This window comes from Bufo bufo, chromosome 6 (genome assembly GCF_905171765.1).
Source record: "Bufo bufo chromosome 6, aBufBuf1.1, whole genome shotgun sequence".
Lineage (NCBI taxonomy): Eukaryota > Metazoa > Chordata > Amphibia > Anura > Bufonidae > Bufo > Bufo bufo.
Window position 1 is genome coordinate 183,026,006 of NC_053394.1, and position 23,019 is coordinate 183,049,024.

Genomic DNA, 23,019 nt, shown 5'->3' on the forward strand with positions numbered 1-23,019 from the left:
GTCACAGTTGTACAAGGCAGTAACTTTGTCCTCCTTGCACAAGTTCACCAAGTTTTACCAGGTGCACACTCTTGCATCGGCGGATGCTGCCTTGGCCGCAAGGTCTTGCAGGCGGCAGTGTCCTGAGCTTCCGTGAGGGTGTTTTTCCATAGGTGTGATCTCTTCCCTCCCCGTGGACTGCTTTGGGACGTCCCATTGTCCTGTCCCCCCCAATGATAACGAGCTAGAAAACGAGATTTTTGTGAACTCACCTGTAAAATCTCTTTCTCGCTGAGTTTTCATTGGGGGATATAGCACCCACCCAGTATGGATATTTCCTTTTGACGCTAATGTTTAGCGATGGGTTAGCCAGGTGCGTCCTCGGTTTGGTTCGGACCACTGGCGTTTTTTTGTGTATTTTTATTCTTCTTGTTTCGTTTTTTTTTTTTCTCCTAATCCGACTGCTTGGGCACAAACTGATATGCTCTCTCCTGGCTGGAGGGTGTATAGCCTGCAGGGGAGGAGTTAACAGTTCTAGCCTAGTGTCGCCTCCTAGTGGCAGCAGCAAGCTATACCCACGGTCCTGTGTCCCCTAATGAAAACTCAGCGAGAGAGATTTTACAGGTGAGTTCACAAATATCTTGTTTTCCAGGAGTCCGACATGACAGCATCCGGTATTACCCCCCCCATTTTCTTTGTCCATTGATTGAACTGACTTTATCTAACAATGGGATGTTAAACATTGTGATTTCAAATACATAAGTTGGATGCTATCCAGTGTAGTAAGTTGAAAAACACTGGAGGGTGGGGAGGGGCCTTTTAATCTCTCTCGCTTCCTGTCCCTACAGAGACCAATAGGATATCCTCCAGTGGGTGCTGTCATGTCGGACTCCTGGAAAACCATTTGCCGGTAAGACTAAATCTTAGTTTCTTATTTTCCTCCTCAAAAACCTAGGTGCGTCTTATAAAGCGAAAAATACGGTAGTAACTTTGTAGGAATAAATCTGGAATGCTTTTAGTTATCCAAGCGATTCTGAAATTATTTTTTCTTAATAATAATAATAATAATAATCTTTATTTCTATAGCGCCACCATATTCTGCAGCGCTCTACAATTCAGATGGTTCATGTACAAATAAAAAGACATCACAAATTTAAGGGCAAGAGCTTGCAATCTATGAGGAAGTGGGGGTGACACATTGTACTTCACTTTAGTGGTAAATGTGGGTCGACATGTTTTGCCTTAGAGGCGTTGTCTCACTTCAACAAATTGCATTTGTATCATGTAGACAAATAATATGTCATTTACCAATGTATTGTGATTGTCCATATTGATTCATTTTTCAGTCGCATTATATACTGTTTGTATCCAGGGGTTCATGACCACCCTGTAATCCAGCAGCAGTGGCCGCATTTGCACACTGTAGGTAAAGGTTCTATTTCCTATATTGTGCAAGCACAGCCACCAGTGCCGAATTGGAGGGTGTTCATGAACCCCTGGATACGAGCAGTGTAAAACACCCTCACACATACCCAAGATTATCATTCTACAGTCTGGTCTACTCACCAATGTGATCAGGAGTGCATAAGTTACATAAACACTAATGCCAGAGTGGCAAGGTTAATCCTGTTTATCACACTGGTAAATTAAAACTTTTATTAGCGCATTCATTAAGAAAATATTATCAAGGAAAAAAAGTGAAGAAAAAGTGTATATACAAGAAGAGAAACAAGTGTACTTTAAACTGCTGTTAGATATTTATCACCAATCCAACCAACTAGCAATAGTGGTTTTATTAAACCAAACTGGAAAACACACTGCCTGTTTTGTTTTGTTTTAATAAAACCACTATTACTAGTTGGTTGGATTGGTGATAAATATCTAACAAATACATTGCCCTACTAGGGAAGTGCTGACTATTTACATGCAGTGATCTCCTCCACAGTATGGTTAGGAGCGATCGGCAATGCCATCGCTTTCCCCATACAGACTCGTTTACACAGCACAATCTGCTGCTGGCGGCAAAGGACAATTTAGGTGCCTACACAAACGATCCATTTACCTGTCGGACTAGTGTTCATCAGGTAATCAATGGCACCTTTACACCGCCAGATAATCACTAGTGAATTCTCCTATGAACTCTCTTTAACGATTATCCGCCCTATGTCAAAGGCCCTTAAACCCTTCCCGATATATGACGTACTAGTATGTTACAGCGGGAAGTGACTTCCTGCAAATCAACATACTACTGTGGGCACACTAATAAGTCTAGATGCCAAAAAGCGTTTGATAAAGTGTCATGGCCCTTTTTGAATGCTGCTCTATCTCATAGACGATTTAGCCCGGTATTCTCTGATTTGGTCTGTCATCTCCAATCGGATGTTCGCACTACGCTCACAGTAAATGGCTATAACACCCCCTATTTGGATATTTTTAGGGGCACTAGGCAGGGCTGCCCTCTTTCTCCTTTACTTTTTAATATCTCTCTGGACCCCCTCTTACATCACTTACAGCCACTCCATACCTCCACACAACATAGTCCTAATTTAGTTGCCCTGGCCGCATTTGCAGATGATATTCTGTTAATCATCAAAAACCCTGAAATCACACCCCCGCAAACGATACAGAATCTTACTGATGTTGGGCAACTCTCAGGATATACCCTAAATTGGGATAAATCTGAAGCCATGCTCCTTAAAGGCCCCACGAGACCGAGGTGGACTGCTCATTACCCATTTCAATGACGCCCGCACTCTATATCATACCTGGGGGTACAGATCACCAAGTCACCGAGCAAATTATACAATGCAAACATCGCTCCCTATATACATGCGCTTGAGGACACATTGGCAGGCTGGCAACACCATCCTTTGTCTTACATGGGGCGAGCATACCTCCTTAAGATGGTGGAATTCCCCCGCTTGTTATATCTTTTTACATTCGCTAACAATCTATCTGCGCCCTAGGGATGAGAAGAAAATCAACTGTCTATACCGTAGGTTTATCTGGCAGGGTCGCCGCCCCAGGATACCTTATATTGTCCTACAACAACCTAGATTAAATGACGGATTGAATTTTCCTAACATAAGGGCTTATAACATCGCAGCTCTCATGGGAATTGCAATAGATTGGATACGCCACACGTCCATCTTCTCAAATAGGGGTCAGGAACAGGCCTTTATATTCGGACTAGCCCTTCCTAACTTCATACCCCAATGGGAGAGATCCCAGAACGACTGTCGACTTGACGGGCGTGGCAAAAAATTAGAATCCTCAAAAATTTACACCCCCACAACTCATTACATATGACCCTCTTAGCTAACCCACATTTCCAAATGGGGTCACCACATAGAGATTTTTCTGAATGGCATAAGGGAGGAATAACTTTGCTCAGCCACTTAGTGGACCACACCACACATAAGATTCTGTTATTTGAAATTCTCTAAACTAAATACCCCACCATTAAGTTAAAAAAAAAAATTCTTACCTACAAGCCAGCAGTTATCTCCAGAAGTTACTACCCAACCTAACTCTCGAGAATGGAGTCTGGCACTACAGACCTCTCTCAAACATACTCCTACCTTAAGGGGACATACCACCAGTTGCTATAAATTTCTAAATAACCCTCTAGATTATAGTCAAGGGCAATAGGCAATAACTAAGTGGCTCAGCGATATCCCACAACTGACGATGTCCACCTTATATCAGGCACTGGAACACAACCTCTGCTATCTGCCGCCCGGTCGCTACCGGAAGATGACCCTGCAGATTTATCACCAGGCATATATATCTCCGGTATGGGGCCATCGTATGGGCATCTTTTAATCGGATAGCTGCTTCTGTTGTAGAGAGGCAGGAGCGGACATTTTTCATTGCTTATGGCTATGCCTGGTGATGCAATCCTTTTGGGGTAAAATACACACATTTACCACCACCCATCTGATGTAAGCAGAACCTTTGGACCCTATATGGGCCATTTTGGGATACATTGATTAGACCATAACGCAGTGCACCCCTGACAGCCAGAAATTACTATGTTTTAATAGCAGCAGCAGGGGTCCAGACCATCCTCCATACATGGATCGATCCTACACCCCCACCACTCAAGTTATTTCTTGAAAAACTCTCCTTAATGAAAATGGATTGGGTGGGGGGTGTGGTCTGGCTGCCGAAGCTCTAAAAAGCGACTATTTCACAGCACAGCGCACTCCATCTACCGCAAATTAAGTGGAGGAACCTGCTACAGCCCCAGGACATGACGGGGCGCAGGAAACGGGTGGTTAAACACCCGAAGCTTACAAAATTCTACTTCGGTAGAGAGGCCGAGGACTCACAAGATGGCGCCGGAGGCACAGCTCCCTCCTCACCTCGGCGCGCCGCATCTCCGGACTGTCCACGAAGCGCTGGGGCGCCTGATCTCCACCGCTCATACTCTGACCCTGTGCTGCTGAGAGACACAGATCGGAGTGATTTCTCCCCTCGAACGGCAGCAGCAGCGAAATCCTCGGCTAGGACTGAATCCCAGGACCCGGTGAGTGGCACTTCTGCCTCCCATCCCCCCTCACCTGTACACTATCCGGCCCTTTCCCTGCCAACTGACGCCGCCAATCCCTCAAACACCCGGAGGGTGCCGATAGATGACTCACAGGCTGTATTACCAGCCACCCAGCAAGGATCCCCGGGGGGCTCTATCCCTGGCACTGCAAAGCCCTGTGTCATCTAACAAACAGCAGGCTTCTAAGGCCTGGAAGAGAACTGCGCCATGCAATAATGTTGTGGGGGAAGGTGCAAGCACTTTAACAGAAGATGGAGAGTCACCTCTTTTACACTTCCAAGTCTCTGACACGGCCCTAACGGATACGGCCATGCGGAACTTGCTGCTTGTACAGAGACGCTCTATGTTACTGGATCTAAAGTCCATTGTAGCACCACTACGTTCTGATATTGACAACTTAGGTGCCCGAACTGACCATCTAGAAAATAGATTCGGAGACTTTGCCGCCTCGCATAACTCTCTTATTGATGCCTACAATGAGTTAGAGGAAGAAGTGACAAACATGAAAGCAAAAATGGCCGATCTTGAAGACAGGTGCCGACGTAATAACATCAAGCTCAGAGGGGTTCCTGAATCTGTTCCCCCTAAGGACATCCCTGAGTACGTTCGGTCTCTTCTCAAAGCTACTCTTCCGAATTGTTCTGACCGAGATCTAGAGATCGACCGAGCGCTTAGAGTTCCCCGCCCGCGACATCTGGATGAGTCGGTACCACGAGACGTACTCGCAAGGATCCACTTTTTCAAGATCAAAGAACAACTGATATCTGCTGCCAGAAAAAAATGGAGGCCTACCTGCTCCGTTCCATAAAGTTCTTCTATTTGCGGATCTGTCGGCACCCACTGTACGTATGAGGAGACTCCTATCACCGATCACGTCCGCTCTACATAAAGCCCAAAAATCACCGATCACGTCCGCTCTACATAAAGCCCAAGTGCCTTACCGCTGGGGATTCCCGGTTCGTTTACTGATCCACTACAAGGGAGAATTCCACGTGGCGAAAACCTTAGAGGAAGGTCGCATACTGCTGAAAGGATGGAACATTCCTATCACTGTCCCGGGAGATGACCAACGCTCTGCTCCAGCTAAAGTTCCCAAGGACTGGTCAAGAGTGCGCTGAATCCTATAGTTTTTTCAGTGGGTTCACCCCACTTTGAGGTGTCGTATGTTTTAATGGGTATTTTCCCTAACCTGTTTTGCTTTTAGGTTACAGACAAGACTTTTATTTTTGCCCTACCATTTTATCAGAACATGCCCTAACGGGCCTGGACCGTTCTGCTTTTGTTATTGTGAGTTATTGTTTTATTGTCTTCTTACCTTTTTGAGAAGATATGTATGTTGATGCCTATTTATTGCCTCTACATTCTCATGTCGCCTATGCCTTGGAGATGTGGTCGCCCTCGCTGGGAGGCGCTCCATATCGTACTCTTACAATTTTACAAGCTAGTTATAGAATGCTTTTTATTCTGATATACAATGGTGATAAAATTTGCCAGCTTAAATGCTAACAGATTGAATAGCCCAAGGCGGAGGACATAGCTTCTCTCCATAGATAAGGGATTGAACTGCGATGTGCTGAGTGAGCAGGAGACGCACTTGCTGCAGCGAGATGGCTTCCGGTTGCGACATGTGCGTTTCCCGCATATTTACCAGTCTCATTTTCAATCCAAGTCCAGGGGGGTCATGCTTGCTATTAAAAACTCAGTGGTCTTTTCTCATATTGCTGACTATGCGGACCCTCAGGGTCGGTTTCTCATACTAATCTGCACTTTGGATACCGAAATTTTCACGATCGTGTCCCTGTATGCCCCTAACCAAGGCCAGTTACCCCTTTTTTTTTTTTTTTTTTTTTTTTTTATCTATTGAAGCTAGTCCGCAAAAAACAGCAAGGGAAAGTTGTGATCTGTGGAGATTTTATTTTGACAGTTGATCCATCAATAGATACGTCATCTACATCAATGAGAAATGGCCCTTCTCTGGCCTCTGCTCTCTGGAAGGAGGAGCTTTATGATGTATGGCGCATCCACCATGCATCTGATAGAGACTACACCTTTCATTCTGGAGTACACAATATGTACTCTAGAATCGACATGTTTCTTGTAGATAGAACGCTTCTCCCTAACACTAGAGACTCCTCCCTAGAATTGATAAAATGGTCGGCCCACGCCGCTATAACAATGGTGGTTTCAGAGACCGTCAACTCTCCTCAGGTGTACTTGTGGAGGAGCAATCCTACACTGTTAACTAATCCCCAATACGGGGCACGAATTGAATCGGACATAAGGGATTTTTTCAAATTTTATGTATCTTCCCATACGGATCCGGTTGTCTTATGGAATGCTCACAAGGCTTGCATTCGAGGGTCATTTATCCAACAGGGTGCGATATGTAAGAAACGGATGGAGGCGAAAATGCCAGCCCTTTTGTCTCAGATACGAAATGCAGAGTCGAGGAATAAAATGAACCCCACTCCCCCACTAGCTGAAGAACTTAGACTCCTTCGACAAGATTTAAAAAGCTATATGCTCTTCTCTTACGAAAAAATGTTGAGGAAATCCAAAGCTAGGTATTATTCCCAGGATAATAAAGCTGGGAAGCTTTTAGCCACTAAATTTAAAGCTCGCCACATCAAAAACCGCCTCCCACACCTTATACATCCTGCCTCTCAGGTAAAGCTGTATTCCCCTCTAGACATAGCAAATGGGTTCCAAGCGTACTATTATGACCTCTATAATCTAAAAAACTCCCTTCCTGCCCCGACAGAGCTAGGTGATATGGTAGACTCCTATTTGAATTCCCTACATCTGCCTATGCTAAACAGTATCCAACTTCAGACTCTCAACTCTTCTGTTACAACGGAGGAAATAGAGGCGGTGATCGCGTCTCTTCCCGGCGACAAGGCCCCTGGACCAGATGGGTACGCAAATCACTATTACAAACATTTTAAAACCTTATTGAGCCCGCACCTGAAAAACTTTTGTCAGGCAGCCATGGATTCTGGAGTCTTACCATCCGAGAATCTGCAAGCCCTTATTACGCTCCCTAAGCCTGGGAAACCTCCAGACAGACCCCAAAACTTTAGGCCCATTTCCCTCCTAAATCAAGATGTAAAAATATACGCCAAATTATTAGCTGTTAGAGTAGCAAAAATCCTCCCCTCTATCATACATGTAGACCAGGCTGGCTTTGTCCCGTCTCGGCAGACTTATTTTTAATACTAGACGCCTGTTAGGGGTGTTGCATCATGTGAAAGCCAGCGGGACCCCCATGGTGGCTTTGGCCTTGGACGCCGAGAAGGTGTTTGACAGGCTACGCTGGTCGTTCGCCTTCTCGGTGCTCCAGAGGTTGGGATTTAACGGTCCTATCCTTACTGCTATAGGGGCTTTATATAGTAACCCCACTGCAAAAACTTTTGTTAATGGAGCCCTGTCGGATTCTTTTGCCCTTACGAACGGAACTAGGCAGGGTTGCCCCTTGTCGCCCCTTATATTTATTATAACTATGGAACCATTGGCTCAAGCGATCAGACAAGACACAGCTATCTCTGGGGTAGTGATCGGAGGGCGATCGCATACAATCTCATTGTATGCAGATGGCGTATTTTTATCTCTTACAAACCCGGAACAATCCTTAGCGGCGGTGATGGCTCAAATCTCCCGATATGGGGAACTTTCGTATTACCATCTGTACTTCGCTAAAACACAAGCATTACCGATTTAACATCCCAGAGAGTGTAGTAACGAACCTTCAAAGGGATCGGATGTTCGACTGGCAGCCTCTTAGTATTAAATATTTAGGTACAAATATGACCGCATCCATGTCCCACCTTTATACCTTGAATTATGAATCGCTCCTCTTATCCACAGAAAAGGAACTTGCGGAATACGCTAAACATGATGCCTCATGGCTTGGCAGGATAGCCTCATTCAAAATGTTCATCCTCCCAAAGTTTCTTTAATTATATCGCACCCTGCCTATATGCCTTCCGGAAAGGTTATTTTCCAGAGCGCATGCTTTACTCTCTAAGTACACTTGGGGAAATAAGCGCCCGAGGATTGCTCGTGCTATAATTACCGGAGAGCGACTTAAGGGCGGCTTAGCCTTGCCGGATCTGAAACTATATTATATAGCGACATTGGTTTCTATGCTGAGAGGTTGGGTTGGGCCATCTTTGGATACACCTTGGGTACACTTAGAGGAACATTTAACTAATGGATTCTCCTTATCAGAGCTACTGCACCTTATTTTTTGGAACATCCCTATGCCACGAGGTCTTAGCCCAACGGTTCAAGCATCTCTTGCTGCTTGGTCTAAGTACCATGCGTTGGCGGATGCAGACAAACCCCCCACTCTTGCATCTATCCCTTTCTCACCGATTCAATCTCTGTTGCCCCATTCTGATCTGTCATTTTGGAGATCGAACTCCATTCAATGTGTAGGGGACCTAATGGAACGGGGAACACTGCAACTGTTTTACTCTTTATGTGACAAATACTCTCGCTCAGCGAGGGACTTTTATAAATACCTTCAGATCCGGCACCTGATCCAGGGTCTACACCCCACAGGGGTTAAAATGGATAGGCTAGCGAGAGTGGATATCATGGGCAACTCAAAGGGACTTAAGCCTTTATATAATGCAATTCTACACCCGTCCCAATTTAAACGATCTCACCCTATGAGAGCTTGAGAGGTAGATCTGGGTCAACCATTCTGGGACGCAGAATGGACTCGCGCTATCAGCATGATACACAAACACTTGCAATGTATATTGCATGTCGAATCGGCGCTGAAGACGGTCCTCAGGTGGTATTACACCCCTGACAGGTTGGCGAAGATGTATGCATCAACCTCCAACTGCTGTTGGAGAGGGTGCGGCTGCAGGGGAACTTTATACCATGTTTTATGGCAGTGTCCTATTATACAAAGTTACTGGTCAGAGTGTCGTGAATTGCTAATTAAAACACTCCGCATTAAGATTAATTGGAATCCGCAATTGGTATTGTTATTCATAGGGGTCGATCTCTTGCCAGCCTCTTACAGGCAGTTTCTCTGCATATTTTGTACAACGGCAAAATTGGTGTTGCTGAGGAGATGGAAAACTCCAGATGTACTGCCTATTAGCGATTTGATCACCGCTCTCAACAACACATATACATACGAAAAGATTATCTCGATGGGGAAAGGCTGTTTCACCAAATTTCTGTTGCATTGGGCATCCTGGGAGCAGTCCCCCTTATGCTTCTCCCCGTAACTTACTTTGTCCCGCTAAATAAAACCTGGATATGCTATACCTTAGGTATGGGACGCTAAGTAGTTATACACTGTGGAATCCGTTTATTTTCAGAGCTGGCATATCACAGATATTCAGCAGGCAATAGTTTAATGTAAACTATGTTCCTTGTTGTTTCCTTTGTGCTTCTATGTTTCCTTGAAGCACTGTTTGTAATATGTCTTATATTCAAAAATTGAAATAAAAACTATTGAAACGAAGATGGATTGGGTAGAGGCATCTTCAAAAAAGGAGACTCACGTGAAACATTTTTTTGCGTGCTGGGAGAGTTTTAGATATATTGCCCCGTAGGTTAAGAGATCTATTCAGGAATGCTTCCAGCTCACCTCATGGTACCAGGCATGAATCCTAGCAAATTACCTGCCTATATTAGGGATGTGATTTAATCCGAGTGCAGGTTGGGGATCCCATGAAGAGGAGATGAATGAGTTGGGCTAATGTTATGTTTTATTTGCTCTGCGGTTTGCAGAGAATTCAGTTACGTTTTTTCCACCACTTTTTCCCCATACTCACCCCCCCCCCCCCCACCTTCATTTCCCTCCTAAAAAAAAAAACTGAAGTCGGAAGGTTGACAAAATGACTTTAATATATTGCTCTATTTGCTTATATTGAGACAATAACCAGAGACATCTTATTCAAATGTATGTTATTCTTTCTTATGTCAACCTTAAAGGGGTTATCTGAGTTATGAAAAAATAATAATATAGCACTGAATATCTGCATATATAACTGAGCTAAGCAAGTTTTATGCAAAAAAAAAATATATATATTTCCTCATTTCCCTGGTTCTCTTCTGGCCCTTTGTTTACATGCAATAAAAACAATCTCTGCCCCTCCCCCTGCTCTGCTAAGGGAGTGGATACAAGTGCTGCCCTGAGTGACATGTCTGCCTGCTGGGAGACTCTGCAGCTTGTTGTATGTGTAGGACTACAAGTCCCAGCTGTATAATGACACTGCTAAGGGAGTGGATACAAGAGCTGCCCTGAGTGCTGGGAGAAAACCAGCAACTTGTAAGTGTAGAACTACAAGTTCCACTTATATAATGACACTGCTAATACACACAGGATCTTCCCCCTACCTGTAATGCTTTGCAGAACTTCTCTTTCAGCTCCTGTGCCCAGCATTTGTCTCCTCACTGCCTGCAGCTACACAGTAAACACTTCAGCCCTGAGTCTGTGCAGCTGAAGGGGTTAAGATTCTCTAGGATAGAGCACACAGCCGGCAGTGAAGGGGGCGTGGCCAGCACAGTGACGTTTCGTTTACAGGCTTGTAAACGACCTTTATCAGAGCAGGGAGAGAAGCTGACATCACAGGTCATGTGACCCTCAGTGAACATAAGAACATAGAAAGAACAAAAAAATAACTCGGATAACCCCTTTAAATAAAAACCTTTGAAAAGGAAAGCTATCCATCTTAATAAGATGACAGTGTCCCATAGGAGACAAACGTAAACCCTGTCACTGCTTAACCCCTTAAAGACCGGGCTCATTTTAACCTTAAGGACCAGGCCATTTTTTTGCAAATCTGACCAGTGTCACTTTGTGTGAATAACTTAAACGCTTTTACTTATCCAGGCCATTCTGAGATTGTTTTTTTCGTCACATGTTGTACTTCATGACACTGGTAAAATGGAGTAAAAAAAAAATCTTTTTTATTTATAAAAAAAATACCAAATTTACCCAAAATTTGGAAAAATTAGCAAATATTCAAGTTTCAATTTCTCTACTTCTATAATACATAAAGTCCAGCAAAAAAGAAGATAATCCAGCTCAGTTCAGGTGAAGTAGTATTGACTTTATTCCAGCGATTAAAATTTCCGTATAACAGGTGTACAGTGACTCGTTTCGGACCTCTCAAATATATGGGTCCTTCCTCATGACAAACATGAGGAAGGACCCATATATTTGAGAGGTCCGAAACGCGTCACTGTACACCTGTTATACGGAAATTTTCACCTGAACTGAGCTGGATTATCTTCTTTTTTGCTGGACTTTATCTTCCCGCATCCAGGTGCGGCATCCGTGCCCAGAGGGTGATTAAACTACCACAGGTGAGAGCTGCCTTACACTTGATCTATCTTCTATAATACATAGTAATACCTCCAAAAATAGTTATTAATTTACATTCCCCATATGTCTACTTCATGTTTGGATCATTTTGTGAATGCCATTTTATTTTTTGGGGACGTTACAAGGCTTAGAAGTTTAGAAGCAAATCTTGAAATTTTTCAGAAATTTTCCAAAACCCACTTTTTTAAGGACCAGTTCAGGTCTCGAGTCACTTTGTGAGGCTTACATAATAGAAACCACACAAAAATGGAAACTACACCCCTCAAGGTATTCAAAACTAATTTTAGAAACTTTGTTAACCCTTTAGGTGTTCCACAAGAGTTATTGGCAAGTGGAGATGAAATTTCAGAATTTGAGTTTTTTGGCAAATTTTCATTTTAATCAACTTTTCTAGTAACAAAGCAAGGGTGACCAGCCAAAATAAACTCTATTGCCCTGATTCTGTAGTTTTATAGAAACACCCCATATGTGGTCGTAAACTATTGTACGGGCACACGGCAGGGTGCAGAAGGAAAGGAACACCACATGGTTTCTGGAAGGCAGATTTTGCTGGACTGGTTTATTTACACCATGTCCCATTTGAAGTCCCCCGATGCATAAAAGTGACCCCACAAAAGTGACTTCATTTTGGAAACTACAGGATAAGGTGGCAGTTTAGTTGGGACTATTTTAGGGTACATATGACTTTTGGTTGCTCTATATTACATTTTTGTGAGGCAAGGTTACAAAAAATGTTTAATTCTGAAATGTCATCTCCATTTGCCAATAACTCTTGTGGAAAACCTAAAGGGTTAAAAAAGTTTGTAAAATCAGTTTTGAATACTTTGAGGGGTGTAGTTTCTTAGATGGGGTCACTTTTATGGAGTTTCTCCTCTGGGGTGCATCAGGGGGCTTCAAATGGGACAACTACAGTACCCTGAAAGATTATCAAAATTAGGGTTATCAAAATTAGGGTTATTCACTTTCGAAAAAAGATGACTGAGGGGAGATCTAATTACTATGTATAAATATATCAGGGGTCAGTACAGAGATCTATCCCATCATCTATTTATCCCCAGGACTGTGACTGTGATGAGGGGACATCCTCTGCGTCTGGAGGAAAGAAGGTTTGTACACAAACATAGAAGAGGATTCTTTACGGTAAGAGCAGTGAGACTATGGAACTCTCTGCCTGAGGAGGTGGTGATGGTGAGTACAATGAAGGAATTCAAGAGGGGCCTGGATGTATTTCTGGAGTGTAATAATATTACAGGCTATAGCTAGTAGAGAGGGGTTGTTGATCCAGGGAGTTATTCTGATTGCCTGATTTGGAGTTGGGAAGGAATTTTTTATTCCCCTAAAGTGGGAAAAATTGGCTTTTAACAAATTTTTTATTTTTTTGCTTCCTCTGGATCAACTTGCGGGATGACAGGCCGAACTGGATGGACAAATGTCTTTTTTCGGCTTTATGTACTATGTTACTATGTTACACGGTGTAAAAAAAAAAACAGTCCAGCAAAATCTGCATTCCAAAAACCATATGGCGCTCCTTTCTTTCTGCGACCTGCCGTTTGGCCATACGGCATTTTACGACCACATATGGGGTGTTTCTGAAAACGACAGAATCAGGGCAATAAATAGAGTTTTGTTTGACTGTTAACCCTTGCTTTATTAACGGAAAAAAATTATTAAAATGGAAAATTTGGCAGAAAATAGCTGTTTTGGCACTTTTTTCTTTTTTTTTTTTTGGACTGTGTTCATTTGAAGGGTTAGTTACTGTTATTTTTATAAAGCAGATTCGTACGGATGCGGCAATACCTAATGTCTACTTTTTTTTTTTTATTCATTTAAGGTTTTACACTATAAAATCCTTTTTTTAAACAAAAAAAAATAATATAAACTTTTTAGTATCTCCATAGTCTGAGAGTCAGTTTTTTTTTTTTTTTTTTTTTTTAGCAGGGTGGATTTGATTTAAATCAAACTGATTTTAAATCACTAGTCAGTAAGGCTTGATTTAAATCATAGTTTTCTAGATAAAGACAAATTCTTGCTGGTATAACTTATAATATGCAAGTAGATGAAGATTTTTAGAATAACAACTTTTCATATTAGTTTGATTAGGTTGATTCTGTATTCATAGGTTTGTAGAAGTTAGGATTAAGGTCTTTTTCTCAACTCTGTTCATATTATAAAATTTTTACTGTGAAGAAGAGGCATGTGATCTCTGCTGAATCAAATTCAGTTTTGAGAACTGCAAAAGTAAACCAAGCATCTGTGATAATATCTTGTAGGCAGAGAAACTGCCCAATAATCTTACAAAAACCTCTGGAAGAGCATGATATTGTGAATGGATTAATGGAATTTATTTACCAAAAAAATTTAACATGTACAGCTTTATTCTACATAATTAAAAAAAAAAAATCTTTATTTCATGATGGAATAACCTTTTGGATGGTAATATATTTTCCTCAAAAAGCATTTTATATATAAAAAAAATCTGATTTCAATCCCAAAAATTCCGATTTTTTTTATTTATTTATTTTTATTAAATTTATTTTTATCCACCCTGGTTTTTAGCCTATTGTCTTAAGTAGGGGCTCATTTTATGCGGGATGAGAGGACAGTTTTATTGGCACTATTTTGGGGTGGATATGACATTTTGATTGCTTGCTATTACACTTTTTGTGATGTAAGGTGACAAAAAAAAGCCTTTTTTTTTTTGTCACCTTACATCACAAAAGGTATAATAGCGATCAAAAAGTCATATGCCCCCTAAAATAGTGCCAATAAAACCGTCCTCTCCTCCCCTCAAAGAATGAGCCCCTAAAGACAATCGGCTAAAAAAAAACTTTAAAAAAAACTGACTCAGACTATGGAGATATTAAAATGTTTTTTTTTTGGTTTAAAAAAGGATATTATGATGTAAAACCTAAATAAATTTTAAAACGTAGACATATTAGGTATTGCCGCGTCCGTAAGAATCTGCTCTATAAAAATAACACATGACGTAACCCCTCAGATGAACACAGTCAAAAAAATAAAATAAAAACGGTGTAAATAAAAGCCATTTTTTTACACAGTTTTTTATTTATATTTTTTTGACTGTGTTCATCTGAGGGGTTAGGTCATGAAAGCTATAGTTTATTTATTTTTTTATTTTCTGGGCGATTGTCAGTGGCAAAATAGAATTAAAATTGCGGACAGGGATTATATAATTAGTACTCCATGGAAGTGTGGTACTCCCTGAATCAACAGTCAATGCAGAGGCCCAGATTGGTGGTGTCCTTCCGTATTCCCCTCCTGTGACACACTCTGCACTTTTTTGGGGACCGTCCCTTCTTTCCAGTATGGGGGACCACACCTGGAAAGTGTTGGCCAGGGCGATCTGGGCGCCTCCCGTTCCTGAGGTACTCCGGCCTGCTCTTTCCTGGTCAGAAAAGATCAGGGCCTTGAGGACTGCCTTTAAAGACCTGCAGGAATATCCCTGTGTTTTTTGTACCATGCCTGGGTTTTGCACATGGTGTTATATGGCTTGAGGACTTGATCAGAGAGATCAACTCCTCCCACATACCGATTGTAGTCGACGATACAATCAGGATTGAAGACCGTGGCCGTGCAGGCATTTCCGGATGGCCTCAAAACGGGAACGTGTCATGGCCATACAGTGGAGTGGGGTCTGGTAGAGGACGCCGTCACTCCAGTACTGCCTGACACTGGGTTTTTTGACTAGGCCCATGTGCAGCACGAGGCCCCAAAACGTCCTCATCTCGGCTGCACTGACCGGAGTCCAGCCACCTGACCTAGCCAAAAAGGAGCCGGGGTGTTGAGCAATGAACTGTTGGGCGAACAAGTTCGTTTTCTCCATCATCAGATTCACAAAGTGGTCACTGGAGTGCCGGCTACAGTCGGCGCACGCACACAAAAAAAAAAGTGCTTGCACCCCAACAAATGTGTGTTGGGGGGGCAGGGGGCCAAGTTGCAGCACCCCTGGTGGGGTATAGGGTCACACAGCGGAGTGTGCTGTGGACCGCAGACACCCGATCAGGGTGAAGCTGAAAAAAACATTTTTTCCCCCTAAACTCTCCCTAATCTCCCTGCTTAATTTAAGCTGTCCCTAAGTACCTGTGGGGGGGTTCTTGGCACAGATGAGGGGTGCTGTGCTCCACGAGGCTTATCTCTCCACACTCCAGGATGCACAGTGGAGGAGGCAGAGCTGGGGGTAGTCAACCGCCCCTCCAGCCCGTGCAGCCAATCGTAAACGTTCCCGAGAGGTGATGTCACCATCACCTCTCAGGATCAAAGGATAGTGATTGGTGGTGTATTATCACACCACGATCACCATCCTATTACGGGTTATCGGGTCACCAGAGACCCGAATAACCTGGAAACGCAGCAAGCCGCAGGTCTGAATTGACCTGCGCTTGTCCGCGATCACCGATACGGGGGGGGGGGGGGTCTCTTAAGTACCGGGACATTAGGGCGTACCTGATGACAGAAAGGACAAAAAATTCACAGCCAGCTAGAAAAGCATGTCAGCTCTGTACACAAAAAAGGATTTCATATTGTTATTAAAGACTAATTGAAAAAATTATTTTTAGCTTAATATAAGTATAATGCAATAATAAATAAAAAAAAATTGCCCCCAAAGGTGTACATAGCCTTTAACCTGTTGCGGAGACATGAAGTACCGGTACGGCATGATGTCCCGCTACTTAAGGATACCGGTACGTCATGTGTACTTCCGATCACTGGCCGGTGGTGATCGGAACAAGGTGCCTGCTCAAATCATTGAGCAGGCACCCGGGGACAATGCGCGTGTCGGCGATCGCTGCAAACCGCAGGTCAATTCAGACCTGCGGTTTGCAGCTTTTACAGGTTGCGGCGGTGCCATCGGGTCTCCGTGTGGCTATAGGGGGGACCCGATGGCATGGAAGGCAGCGCGATGCCTTCCTTAGGCATCGGCGCTGCCTTCCAGTGACGACCCTGTGAGATCCAGCCCCCTGGATCTCATAGGCCGGAAGCTGTATGAGTAATACACACTGTATTACTCATACAGCCAATGCATTCCAAAACAGAAGTATTGGAATGCATTGTAAAGGGGATTAGACCCCCAAAAGTTGAAGTCCCAAAGTGGGACAAAAAAATAAAGTGAAAAAAAGTTAAAAAATTATGTTTCAAGTAAAAATAAACAAAAATGTAATTTTTTACTAAATAAAGTAAAAAAAATAAAAATTAGGGGGAAATTTTTTTGGACATTAGGTATCGCCGCGTCCGTATCGACAGGCTCTATAAACATATCACATGACCTAACCCCTCAGATGAACAATAAAAACTAAATAAAAAATAAATTGTCACCTTACATCACAAAAAGTACAACAGCAAGCGATCAAAAAGGCGTATGCCCACCAAAAAAGTACCAATCTAACCGTCACCTCATCCCGCAACAAATGAGCCCCTACCTAAGACAATCACCCGAAAAATAAAAAAACTATGGCTCAGAATATGGAGACACTAAAACATCATTTTTTTGTTTGTTTTAAAAAAACTGTTATTGTGTAAAACTTAAGTACATAAAAAAAGTATACATATTAGGTATCGCCGCTTCCGTAATAACCTGCTCCATAAAAATATCACATGACCTAACCTCTCAGGTGAATACTGTAAAAAAAAAAAAAAGGGGTAAAAAAAAAGCGCCATGTTTTGTCACCTTACATCACAAAAAGTGTAACGGCAAGCGATCGAAAAGTCATACGCACCTCAAAATAGTGCCAATCAAACGTCATCTCATCCCGCAAAAATCATACCCTACCCAAGATAATCGCCCAAAAACTGAAATAACTATGGCTCTCAGACTATGGAGACACTAAAACATGATTATTTTTTTTTGTTTCAAAAATGAAATCATTGTGTAAAACTTACATAAATAAAAAAAATAGTATACATATTGGGTATCGCCGCGTCCGTGACAACCTGATCTATAAAAATACCACATGATCTAACCTGTCAGATGAATATTGTAAATAACAAATAAAAACTGTGCCAAAACAGCTATTTCTTGTTACCTTACCTCACAAAAAGTGTAATATAGAGCAACCAAAAATCATATGTACCCTAATATAGTACCAACAAAACTTCCACCCTATCCCGTAGTTTCTAAAATGGGGTCACTTTTTTTGGAGTTTCTACTCTTGGGGTGCATCAGGGGGGCCTCAAATGGGACATGGTGTCAAAAAAACAGTCCAGCAACATCTGCCTTCCAAAAACCGTATGGCATTCCTTTCCTTCAGCGCCCTGCCGTATGCCCGTACAGAGATTTACGACCACATATGGGGTGTTTCTGTAAACTACAGAATCAGAGCAATAAATATTGAGTTTGGTTTGACTGTTAACCCTTACTTTGTAACTGGAAAAAAATTATTAAAGTGAAATTTTGAAATTGTATCTCTATTTTCCATTAATTCTTGTGGAACACCTAAAGGGTTAACAAAGTTTGTAAAATCTGTTTTGAATACCTTTTGAGGGGTGTAGTTTCTAGAATGGGGTCATTTTTGGTTGGTTCCTATTTCAGACCTAAACTGGTCCTTAAAAAGTTGGAGAAATTTCAAGATTTGCTTTAAACATCTAAGCCTTGTAACGTCCCCCAAAAATAAAATGTCATTACCAAAATGATCCTAACAAAGTAGACATATGGAGAATGTAAAGTAATAACTATTTTTGTAGGTATTACTATGTATTATAGAAGTAGAGAAATTGAAACTTGGAAATTTGCAAATTTTTCCAAATTTTTTAAAATTTGGTATTTTTTTCAGAAATAAAAATGATTTTTTTTTTACTCCATTTTACCAGTGTCATGAGTACAATATGTGACGAAAAAACTATATCAGAATGGCCTGGATAAGTCACAGCGTTTTAAAGTTATTCACACAAAGTGACACTGGTCAGATTTAAAAAAAAATGGCCTGGTCCTTAAGGTGAAAATGAGCCCGATCCCTAAGGGGTTAAGTTCAGAAACAGTTTTTCAAATGAAGGGTAGGTAGTTCCCTTTTGGGACAAATGATCTGGCTTGCAATGAGGTTTTAAAGGTGAAGGAAGCTTTTAACACCCTTGAAAATGATATACGGGAGGTTGCATCAACTGTTTCATTCTCTGCAGTTTTGCCTTTGCATAACCTTCAGCATGACAGTAAGATGCGCATTAAGGAATTCAATGTATGGCTTGGTGAATGGTGTCTGAACCAAGGGTTTGGCTTTGTGTCTCATGTTAGCTCTCGTTGGAATGGAAAAGAACTGTACAAGAAAGATGGTTTGCATCTTTTTGTCAAGGGAACGAATGTCCTCAGTGAACAGTTCAAAGTATTTGCTAAGGAGCATTTAAACTAGGAAAGGGGGTCAAAAGAGCAATGACAGAAGATGCAGGTAGCACAGGTTAGGAAATGACAAGCTCAGAGTCTTGTCTACAAATGCTCGCAGTTTAGGGAATAAGATCAATGAACTTGAGTCTATAATGGCATCTGAGAATATAGATTTAGTGGCTGTTACTGAGACATGGTTCAATGGGAAAAATGACGGATATAACAATACCAGGGTTCTCTCTATATAGGAAAGACAGAGGGCAAGAAAGGGGGAGGGGTGGCCCTGTATGTGAAAGATAGCATAAAATCTACTTTAATACAAGTTAGCGAGACCAATTTAGAGTCAGTTGTTGCGATACCAAAATTTTGATTCTGTTTCGATACCATAAAAAAGTATTGCAATACTCGATACCACACGAAAAAAATAAAACAAAAAATCCACGTGCATTCCACATCCTAAAAAATGGCGAATCGCGCAGATTTTTAAAATATTTTAATAGTTTGGACTTTTCGGACGTGGCGATGTTTGTTTATTTATTGTTTATATATTTTATATGTAAAATTGGGTAAGGGGGATTTATACTTAATATTTTGGTGTGTTTTTTTAAACTTAAAATTATTATTATTTTTTTACAGTTTATTTAATAACTATCCTGGTATCTTCTAATCCCTTGTCCTATTCACCCTGATAGAGCTCTATTAGGGTGACTAGGTCTTCACACTCTACCTGCTGCCCTGTGCATAGTGCACACAGCAGCAGGGAGCTGACTATGGCAGCCAGGGCTTCAGTAGCGTCCTGGCTGCCATGGTAACTGATCTGAGCCCCAGGATTACACTGCTGGGGCTCCGATCAGAAACTGCCACCAATGAGGAGGATGGAAGGGGACCCTATGGCCACTGCCACCAATGATTATAATACTGGGGGGTGTTGAGGGGGGCGGGCGCACTGCGCCACCCATGATAATTAACCCTTAATGCAGGAGGCGGGTACTGGCAGCAGATCAGCGGCATTTAACTCCTCAGGTGCCGCACCTGAGGGGTTAACTGCAGCTGATCGCAGCTCCCTGTCAGAGGCAGGATGTCGGCTATACGATTCTGCTGCCGGCACCTGCCTCCTGTATTAAAAGTTAAAGATGACCTTATATGAGTTTGGACTTTGTTTAAGCAGCAGGCTACACAGAGCGGCACCCAGAGATGTCCCAGCACTTTTTATTATTCCTGGGCGCCGCTCCGTTCGCCCGCTGTGCGCCTGTGCCCCATTACAGTCTCCATATGCTATTTACTATCGGAACAATGCGGAGTAGACAGCAGCTTCTCTAGTGGGCGTTCCTTCTCCCTGCGCTGCGATTGGACAGCGCTATAGCCAGGGGAGAAGGAACGCCCACTAGAGAAGCTGCTGTCTCCTCCCCATTGCTCCGATAGTAATTAGCATATGGAGTAGGACTGCAGGAGACGGTAATGGGGCACGGGCGAACGGAGCGGCGCACAGGAATAATAGTAAGTACTGGGACATCTCTGGGCGCTGCTCTGTGTAGCCTGCTGCTTAAAGTCCGGATCTATGAAAAGTACCATCATTGGTTGCACAGTGCGCCCGCCCCTCTCTCCCCATTGGTGGCAGCACAGGGGGGAGGGAGAGACTGCTTCCTTCTCCCCTGTGCTGCTGAGGGAACATGAGCGCGCCAACAGCAGCGCGCTCATGTTCAGAGTTACTAGACTGCGCAGCAGCGCAGGCCAGTATTGAAAAAATGGAAATCCCGGAATCTATCGATACCGGGACAAAAGTATCGATTGGGTATCGAAATTTCGATACCCACAACAATCCTACCTTGCAGCTTCATAACCATAAGATAACTCGTGTAGGTGTGATATATAGACCACCTAGCCAAGTCATAGAATTAGATGATCTACTAGTTGAGGAAATGGCTAAAATGACATTGAAAGGGGACGTTATCATTATGGGAGACTTAAATCTTCCTGATGTAAACTGGAAAACCAAAATAGCTAGTTCTGCCAGAAGTACAGATATTCTAAATTCCCTACTGGGATTATCTCTACAGCAAGTAGTTGAGGAGCCAATCTGGAAGGAGGCCATTTTAGATTTAGTATTCACAAATGGGAATATGGTATCTGATATTACTGTAGGGGAAAGCTTGGGATCTAGTGATCACCAGTCAGTGTGGTTTACTATAAGTACAGTGAGTGAGTCACACCACACAAAAATACTGATACTGTCCCACATAGAAGGCTTTTAAATAAATTGCAATCTTTGTGCTTGGACTACCATATTGTTGAATGGATTAGGCAGTGGCTGAGGGACAGACAACAGAGGGTTGTAGTCAATGGAGTATATTTAGACCATGGTCTTGTTACCAGTGGGGTACCTCAGGGATCTGTTCTGGAACCCATATTGTTTAATATCTTTATCAGCGATATTGCAGAAGGCCTCGATGGTAAGGTGTGTCTTTTTGCTGATGACACAAAGATTTGTAACAGGGTTGATGTTCCTGGAGGGAGTCACCAAATGGAAGAGGATTTAGGAAAACCTAGAGGAATGGTCAAAATGTTATGTTGATAAGTGCAAGATAATGCACCTGGGGTGTAAAAACCCAAGAGCAGAATATAAAATCTGTGATACAGTCCTAACCTCAGTATCTGAGGAAAGGGATTTAGGGGTCATTATTTCAGAAGACTTAAAGGTAGGCAGACAATGTCATAGAGCAGCAGGAAATGCTAGCAGAATGCTTGGGTGTATAGGGAGAGGCATTACCAGTAGAAAGAGGTAGGTGCTCATGCCTCTCTACAGAGCACTAGTGAGACCTCATTTGGAGTAGGGTTGTTGTGGGTATCGAAATTTCGATACCCTATCGATACTTTTGTCCCGGTATCGATATGATACCGGGATTTCCATTTTTTCTATATTGGGCTGCGCAGTCTAGTATCTCTGAACAAGAGCGCGCTGCTGTCAGCGCGCTCATTTTCCCTCAGCAGCACAGGGGAGAAGGAAGCAGTGTCTCCCTCCCCCTGTGCTGATGCTGCCACCAATGAACGGAGAGAGGGGCGGCGGAGGAGCGGGCGCACTGCGCCACCAATGATACGACTTTTCCTACACAGAGCGGCGCCCAGCGATGTCCCAGCACTTACTATTATTCCTGGGCGCCGCTCCGTTCGCCCGCATGTGCCCCATTACTGTCTCCTCCCCTGCGCCATATGCTAATTACTATCGAAACAATGGGGAGGAGACATCAGCTTTACTACTAGACGTTCCTTCTCCCTGCCCTGCGATTGGACAGCGCTACAGCCAGGGAGAAGGAACGCCCACTAGTGAAGCTGATGTTTCCTCCCCATTACTCCGATAGTAATTAGCAATACACAATACAGGAGGCAGGTGCCAGCAGCAGAATCGCATAGCCTGCACCCTGCCCATGACAGGGAGCTGCGATCAGCGGCAGTTAACCCCTCAGGTGCGGCACCTGAAGGGTTAACTGCCGCTGATCTGCCAGTACCCGCCTACTGTATTAAGGGGTAATTATCATTGGTGGCGCAGTGCGCCCCCCCTCAACCCCCCACCCCATTAAATCATTGGTGGCACAGTGCGCCTCCACCCCCCAGTATTAAAATCATTGGTGGCGCAGTGGCCACAGGGTCCTCTCCCCTCCCCCCTCATTGGTGGTGCAGTGGCAGCTTCTGATCGGAGCCCCAGCAATGTAAGCCTGGGGCTCCGATCGGTTGCCAGGACGCTACTGAAGCCCTGGCTGCCATGGTAACATCCCTGATTCTGTGTGCACAGAGCAGCAGGAA

The 23,019-nt window shown here is 43.1% G+C and overlaps 1 protein-coding gene across 1 annotated transcript in view; it reads left to right on the forward strand.

Annotated features, from left to right (window-relative positions):
* The window catches only part of LOC121003263 (lysine-specific demethylase 2A-like), a 203,028-nt gene that overhangs the window by 101,088 nt on the left and 78,921 nt on the right, over positions 1-23,019 (forward strand). The window lies entirely within an intron of this gene.